The following is a 7536-nucleotide window of genomic DNA, read 5'->3' as shown; positions in this document are numbered from 1 at the left end:
TGTGTAACCATATAAGGTTTTATTCATGTAAACAGAATAACAATTTATTCTCTTACTTAAATGAATAACCGTATTGCAATAAACGTGATCAAATCATATTCATGCTCAACTCAAACACCAAATGACACTTATTTAGGTTCAACACTAATCCCGAAAGTATAGGGAGTGTGCGATGATGATCATATCAATCTTGGAACCACTTCCAACACACATCGTCACTTCACCCTTAACTAGTCTCTGTTCATTCTGCAACTCCCGTTTCGAGTTACTACTCTTAGCAATTGAACCAGTATCAAATACCGAGGGGTTGCTACGAACACTAGTAAAATACACATCAATAATATGTATATCAAATATACTTTTGTTCATTTTGCCATCCTTCTTATCCGCCAAATACTTGGGGTAGTTCCGCTTCCAATGACTAGTCCCTTTGCAGTAGAAGCACTCAGTTTCAGGCTTTGGTCCAGACTTGGGTTTTTCACTTGAGCAGCAACTTGCTTGCCATTCTCCTTGAAGTTCCCCTTTCTTCCCTTTGTCCCTTTACTTGAAACTAGTGGTTTTGTTTACCATCAACACTTGATGCTTTTCTTGATTTCTACGTTCGTCGATTTATGCATCGCGAAGAGCTTGGGAATTGTTTTCGTCATCCCTTGCATACTATAGTTCATCACGAAGTTCTACTAACTTGGTGATGGTGACTAGAGAATTCTGTCAATCACTATTTTATCTGGAAGATTAACTCCCACTTGATTCAAGCGATTGTAGTACCCAGACAATCTGAGCACATGCTCACTGCTTGAGCTATTCTCCTCCATCTTTTAGCTATAAAACTTGTTGGAGACTTCATATCCCTCAACTCGGGTATTTGCTTGAAATATTAACTTCAACTCCTGGAACATCTCATATGGTCCATGACGTTCAAAACGTCTTTGAAGTCCCGATTCTAAGCCGTTAAACATGGTGCACTAAACTATCAAGTAGCATCATATTGAGCTAGCCAAACATTCACAACGTCTACATTTGCTCCTGCAATAGGTCTGTCACCTAGCGGTGCATCAAGGACATAATTCTTCTGTGCAGCAATGAGGATAATCCTCAGATCACGGATCCAATCGGCATCATTGCTACTAACATTTTTCAACATAGTTTTTCTCTAGGAACATATCAAAATAAACATAGGGAAGCTAAACGCGAGCTATTGATCTACAACATAGATATGCTAATACTACCAGGACTAAGTTCATGGTAAATTTAAGTTCAATTAATCATATTACTTAAGAACTCCCACTTAGATAGACATCCCTCTAATCATCTAAGTGATCACGTGATCCAAATCAACTAAACCATAACCGATCATCATGTGAAATGGAGTAGTTTTCAATGGTGAACATCACTATGTTGATCATATCTACTATATGATTCACGCTCGACCTTTCGGTCTCAGTGTTCCGAGGCCATATCTGCATATGCTAGGCTCGTCAAGTTTAACCTGAGTATTCTGTGTGTGCAAAACTGGCTTGCACCCGTTGTAGATGGACGTAGAGCTTATCACACCCGATCATCACGTGGTGTCTGGGCACAACGAACTTTGGCAACGGTGCATACTCAGGGAGAACACTTTTATCTTGAAATTTAGTGAGAGATCATCTTATAATGCTACCGCCGAACTAAGCAAAATAAGATGTATAAAAGATAAACATCACATGCAATCATAATATGTGACATGATATGGCCATCATCATCTTGTGCCTTTGATCTCCATCTTCAAAGCATCGTCATGATCTCTATCGTCACCGGCATGACACCATGATCTCCATCATCTTGATCTATATCAATGTGTCGTCACATGGTCGTCTCGCCAACTATTGCTCTTGCAACTATTGCTATCGCATAGCGATAAAGTAAAGCAATTATTTGGCGCTTGCATCTTATGCAATAGAGAGACAACCATAAGGCTTTTGCCAGTTGCCGATAACTTCAAGAAAACATGATCATCTCATCCAACAACTTATATCTCATCACGTCTTGACCATATCACATCACAACATGCCCTGCAAAAACAAATTAGACATCCTCTACTTTGTTGTTGCAAGTTTTACGTGGCTGCTACGGGCTTAGCAAGAACCGTTCTTACCTATGCATCAAAACCACAATGATAGTTTGTCAAGTTGGTGTTGTTTTAACCTTCGCAAGGACCGCGCGTAGCCACACTCGGTTCAACTAAAGTTGGAGAAACTGACACCCGCTAGTCACCTGTGTGCATAGCACGGCGATAAAACTGATACCCATACATTTTAATGTCGGTTCGGGCCGCTTCATCCAACAATACCGCCGAACCAAAGTATGACATGCTGGTAAGCAGTATGACTTATATCGCCAACAACTCACTTGTGTTCTACTCATGCATATAACATCAACACATAAAACCTAGGCTCGGATGCCACTGTTGGGGAACGTAGTAATTTCAAAAAAATTCCTATGCACACGCAAGATCATGGTGATGCATAGCAACGAGAGGGGAGAGTGTTGTCTACGTACCCTCGTAGACCAGAAGCGGAAGCGGAAGCACAACGCGGTTGATGTAGTCATATGTCTTCACGGCTCGACTGATCAAGCACCGAAACTACGGCACCTCCGAGTTCTAGCACATGTTCAGCTTGATGACGATCCTCGGACTCCGATCCAGCAAAGTGTCGGGGAAGAGTTCCGTCAGCACGACGGCGTGGTGACGATCTTGATGTTCTACCGTCACAGGGCTTCGCCTAAGCACCGCTACAATATTATCGAGGATTATCGTGGAGGGGGGCACCGCACACGGCTAAGAGAACGATCACGAAGATCAACTTGTTGTGTCTAGAGGTGCCCCCTGCCCCCGTATATAAAGGAGCAAGGGGGAGGCCGGCCGACCCTTGGGGCGCGCTGAAGGAAATATACCCTAGAGGCAATAATAATGTTATTATTTATTTCCTTATATCATGATAAATGTTTATTATTCATGCTAGAATTGTATTATCCGGAAACATAATACTTGTGTGAATACATAGACAAACCAAACGTCACTAGTATGCCTCTACTTGACTAGCTCGTTAGTTGAAGATGGTTATGTTTCCTAACCATAGACATGTGTTGTCATTTGATTAATGGGATCACATCATTAGGAGAATGATGTGATTGACATGACCCATTCCATTAGCTTAGCACCCGATCGTTTAGTATGTTGCTATTGCTTTCTTCATGACTTATACATGTTCCTATGACTATGAGATTATGCAACTCCCGTTTACCGGAGGAACACTTTGTGTGCTACCAAACGTCACAACGTAACTGGGTGATTATAAAGGAGCTCTACAGGTGTCTCCAAAGGTGAATGTTGGGTTGGCGCATTTCGAGATTAGCATTTGTCACTCCGATTGTCGGAGAGGTATCTCTGGGCCCTCTCGGTAATTCACATCACATAAGCCTTGCAAGCATTACAACTAATGAGTTAATTGCAAGATGATGTATTACGAAACGAGTAAAGAGACTTGCCGGTAACGAGATTGAACTAGGTATTGAGATACCGACGATCGAATCTCGGGCAAGCAACATACCGATGACAAAGGGAACAACGTATGTTGTTATGCGGTCTGACCGATAAAGATCTTTGTAGAATATGTAGGAGCCAATATGACCAGGTTCCGCTATTGGTTATTGACCGGAGACGTGTCTCGGTCATGTCTACATTGTTCTCGAACCCGTAGGGTCCGCACGCTTAAGGTTTCGATGACAGATATATTATGAGTTTATGAGTTTTGATGTACCGAAGTTAGTTCGGAGTCCCGGATGTGATCACGGACATGACGAGGAGTCTCGAAATGGTCAAGACATAAAGATTGATATATTGGACGGCTATATTCAGACACCGGAAGTGTTCCGGGTGATTTGGGAGAAAACCGGAGAGCCGGAGGGTTACCGGACCCCCCCCCCTCGGGAGAAGTAATGGGCCATATGGGCCTTAGTGGAGAGAGAGAGGGGCAGCCAAAGGTGGGCCACGCGCCTCCTCCCCCCTGGTCCGAATTGGACTAGGAGAGGTGGGGCGGCGCCCCCCTTTCCTTCTCCCTCCCCACTTCTTTCCCCCTTGTAGTAGGAGTCCTACTCCTACTAGGAGGAGGACTCCTCCTTGGCACGCCATAGGGGCCGGCCGGCCTCCTCCCCTTGATCCTTTATATACGGAGGCAGGGGGCACCCCTAGAGAAACAAGTTGATCCACGTGATCATAATCTTAGCCGTGTGCGGTGCCCCCTTCCACCATAATCCTCGATAGTATTGTAGCGGTGCTTAGGCGAAGCCCTGCGCGGTAGTACATCAAGATCATCACCACGCCATCGTGCTGACGGAACTCTTCCCCTACACTTTGCTGGATCGAAGTCCGGGGATCGTCATCGAGCTGAACGTGTGCTAGAACTCAGAGGTGTCGTAGTTTCGGTGCTTGATTGGTCGGGCTGTGAAGATGTACGACTACATCAACCGCGTTGTCATAACGCTTCCGCTGTCGGTTTACAAGGGTACGTAGATCATACTCTCCCCTCGTTGCTATGCATCACCATGATCTTGCGTGTGCGTAGGAAATTTTGTGAAATTACTACGTTCCCCATCAGTGGCATCCGAGCCTGGTTTTATGTGTTGATGTTATATGCACGAGTAGAACACAAGTGAGTTGTGGGCGATATAAGTCATACTGCTTACCAGCATGTCATACTTTGGTTCGGCGGTATTGTTGGACGAAGCGGCCTGGACCGACATTACGCGTACGCTTACGCGAGACCGGTTCTCCCGACGTGCTTTGCACAAAGGTGGCTAGCGGGTGACAGTTTCTCCAACTTTAGTTGAACCGAGTGTGGCTACGCCCGGTCCTTGCGAAGGTTAAAACAGCACCAACTTGACAAACTATCGTTGTGGTTTTGATGCGTAGGTAAGATTGGTTCTTGCTTAAGCCCGTAGCAGCCACGTAAAACTTGCAACAACAAAGTAGAGGACGTCTAACTTGTTTTTGCAGGGCATGTTGTGATGTGATATGGTCAAGACATGATGCTAAATTTTATTGTATGAGATGATCATGTTTTGTAACCAAGTTATCGGCAACTGGTAGGAGCCATATGGTTGTCGCTTTATTGTATGCAATGCAACTGCACTGTAATGCTTTACTTTATCACTAAGCGGTAGCGATAGTCGTGGAAGCATAAGATTGGCGAGACGACAACGATGGTGATCAAGGTGTCGCGCCGGTGAAGATGGTGATCACGACGGTGCTTCGAAGATGGAGATCACAAGCACAAGATGATGATGGCCATATCATATCACTTATATTGATTGCATGTGATGTTTATCTTTTATGCATCTTATCTTACTTTGATTGACGGTAGCATTTTAAGATGATCTCTCACTAATTATCAAGAAGTGTTCTCCCTGAGTATGCACCGTTGCGAAAGTTCTTCGTGCTGAGACACCACGTGATGATCGGGTGTGATAGGCTCTATGTTCAAATACAACGGGTGCAAAACAGTTGCACACGCAGAATACTCAGGTTATACTTGACGAGCCAAGCATATACAGATATGGCCTCGGAACACAGAGACCGAAAGGTCAAGCGTGAATCATATAGTAGATATGATCAACATAGCGATGTTCACCAATGAAACTACTCCATCTCACGTGATGATCGGACATGGTTTAGTTGATTTGGATCACGTAATCACTTAGAGGATTAGAGAGATGTCTATCTAAGTGGGAGTTCTTTAGTAATATGATTAATTGAACCTAAATTTATCATGAACTTAGTACCTGATAGTATCTTGCTTGTTTATGTTTGATTGTAGATAGATGGCCCGTGCTGTTGTTCCGTTGAATTTTAATGCGTTCCTTGAGAAAGCAAAGTTGAAAGATGATGGTAGCAATTACACGGACTGGGTCCGTAACTTGAGGATTATCCTCATTGCTGCACAGAAGAATTACGTCCTGGAAGCACCGCTGGGTGCCAGGCCTGCTGCTGGAGCAACACCAGATGTTATGAACGTCTGGCAGAGCAAAGCTGATGACTACTCGATAGTTCAATGTGCCATGCTTTACGGCTTAGAATCGGGACTTCAACGACATTTTGAACGTCATGGAGCATATGAGATGTTCCAGGAGTTGAAGTTAATATTTCAAGCAAATGCCCGGATTGAGAGATATGAAGTCTCCAATAAGTTCTATAGCTGCAAGATGGAGGAGAACAGTTCTGTCAGTGAGCATATACTCAAAATGTCTGGGTATAATAATCACTTGATTCAATTGGGAGTTAATCTTCCAGATGATTGCGTCATTGACAGAATTCTCCAATCACTACCACCAAGCTACAAGAGCTTCGTGATGAACTATAATATGCAAGGGATGAATAAGACTATTCCCGAGCTCTTCGCAATGCTGAAAGCTGCGGAGGTAGAAATCAAGAAGGAGCATCAAGTGTTGATGGTCAACAAGACCACTAGTTTCAAGAAAAAGGGCAAAGGGAAGAAGAAGGGGAACTTCAAAAAGAACAGCAAGCAAGTTGCTACTCAAGAGAAGAAACCCAAACCTGGACCTAAGCCTGAAACTGAGTGCTTCTACTGCAAGCAGACTGGTCACTGGAAGCGGAACTGCCCCAAGTATTTGGCGGATAAGAAGGATGGCAAGGTGAACAAAGGTATATGTGATATACATGTTATTGATGTGTACCTTACTAATGCTCGCAGTAGCACCTGGGTATTTGATACTGGTTCTGTTGCTAATATTTGCAACTCGAAACAGGGACTACGGATTAAGCGAAGATTGGCTAAGGACGAGGTGACGATGCGCGTGGGAAATGGTTCCAAAGTCGATGTGATCGCAGTCGGCACGCTACCTCTACATCTACCTTCGGGATTAGTATTAGACCTAAATAATTGTTATTTGGTGCCAGCGTTAAGCATGAACATTATATCTGGATCTTGTTTGATGCGAGACGGTTATTCATTTAAATCAGAGAATAATGGTTGTTCTATTTATATGAGTAATATCTTTTATGGTCATGCACCCTTAAAGAGTGGTCTATTCTTATTAAATCTCGATAGTAGTGACACACATATTCATAATGTTGAAGCCAAAAGATGCAGAGTTGATAATGATAGTGCAACTTATTTGTGGCACTGCCGTTTGGGTCATATCGGTGTAAAGCGCATGAAGAAACTCCATACTGATGGGCTTTTGGAACCACTTGATTATGAATCACTTGGTACTTGCGAACCGTGCCTTATGGGTAAGATGACAAAAACACCGTTCTCCGGTACTATGGAGAGAGCAACAGATTTGTTGGAAATCATACATACAGATGTATGTGGTCCGATGAATGTTGAGGCTCGTGGCGGATATCGTTATTTTCTCACCTTCACAGATGACTTAAGCAGATATGGGTATATCTACTTAATGAAACATAAGTCTGAAACATTTGAAAAGTTCAAAGAATTTCAGAGTGAAGTTGAAAATCATCGTAACAAGAAAATA

Source organism: Triticum aestivum, chromosome 4A, assembly GCF_018294505.1.
Source record: "Triticum aestivum cultivar Chinese Spring chromosome 4A, IWGSC CS RefSeq v2.1, whole genome shotgun sequence".
NCBI classification, from domain to species: domain Eukaryota; kingdom Viridiplantae; phylum Streptophyta; class Magnoliopsida; order Poales; family Poaceae; genus Triticum; species Triticum aestivum.
Note: the sequence above shows the minus strand (reverse complement) of the source record.